Source organism: Muscardinus avellanarius, assembly GCF_963383645.1.
Source record: "Muscardinus avellanarius genome assembly, chromosome: 17".
NCBI lineage: Eukaryota > Metazoa > Chordata > Mammalia > Rodentia > Gliridae > Muscardinus > Muscardinus avellanarius.
In genome coordinates, this window is record NC_137803.1 from 62,859,044 (window position 1) to 62,860,104 (window position 1,061).

Consider the following 1,061-nt stretch of genomic DNA (forward strand, 5'->3'; position numbering starts at 1 on the left):
CCTGTGCGGTTGCAGGCATCCACTGGGGGTCTTGGAGTCTAGCCCCCTCCCCTCTAGATGGGGGTGACAGTACTTACCTAGGCGTAGGAAGCGCCAACCACAGGTGACGCTGGGATCCTGTTAACGCTTGTGACTCCTGTTTCAAACATCCCATAGTGGTTAAAATATTACAAGACAAGGTTCGTCTTCAAATGCAGAATCCACAAGGATAGGCTGTATCTAGCCTGAGATGCCAAACGGATGGTGGAGACGGTTGTGCGCGTGAGTCTGAATTCAGGGAGCTATTCGGGCTGGATGGAGGAGGAAGGGAGACAGAAGTGACGCTGGCCCGAGGAGGAGCAGGAGCGGAGCCCTTTGCTGCGGGGTCTGTGGGGAGGCCTTGAGATGGCCCCACGACGATGCCTCGCAGCGCAGGAGAAGGGAGAGACGGCGCAGTGTCAGGAAACCGTGCCCCTCGCCGGTCTCTGATTCGGAAGGGATCGGGCACGGGAGCCCTGATCTGAGGGCCTGGCTGGGGAAGGGTCGGCGAGGACCAGGCCCAGGAGCAGCCGCGCGAGTGGCAAGGTTGATGGCGACCTGAATGGGCCTGTGGCCGCGAGGCTGGGCTGACAGAGGGCTGGGGCGGTCGGCGGGGCGGCTGAGCAGGCCCCCACTGCCCCCGAGGGAGAACCACCGCAAGTTGGAGAAGTTTCTTTGGGCGAGTTCCCTGTGCTGGGCACGCCGCCAGGTGGGGTTCTCGCGGACTGCGGAGGAGGGCCCTTGGGCAGGTGGGGTTCTCGTAGACTTGGGCAGGCGGCCTCCCCTGGGGGTCTTCTGGAGGTCTTCTTCCTGCGGAGGCCTGTCTCTAACTCATTCATAATCCCCGAGTTTCAGGAAAGCACCTCCAGGCTGCAGAGCTTCCCAGCAGAACCAGGGATGCAACAGGGCAGCCCCGTCCTCCACGGCACGTGGTCGATGCTGGACACAGGATGGCTCTCGGGGAGTAGCTCGGCAAGTGCAGGCCGAGGGTCCAGACAGAGGTGTCCTTTGCCCGTCCAATGACAGAAGGGAGCCTAGTCCCA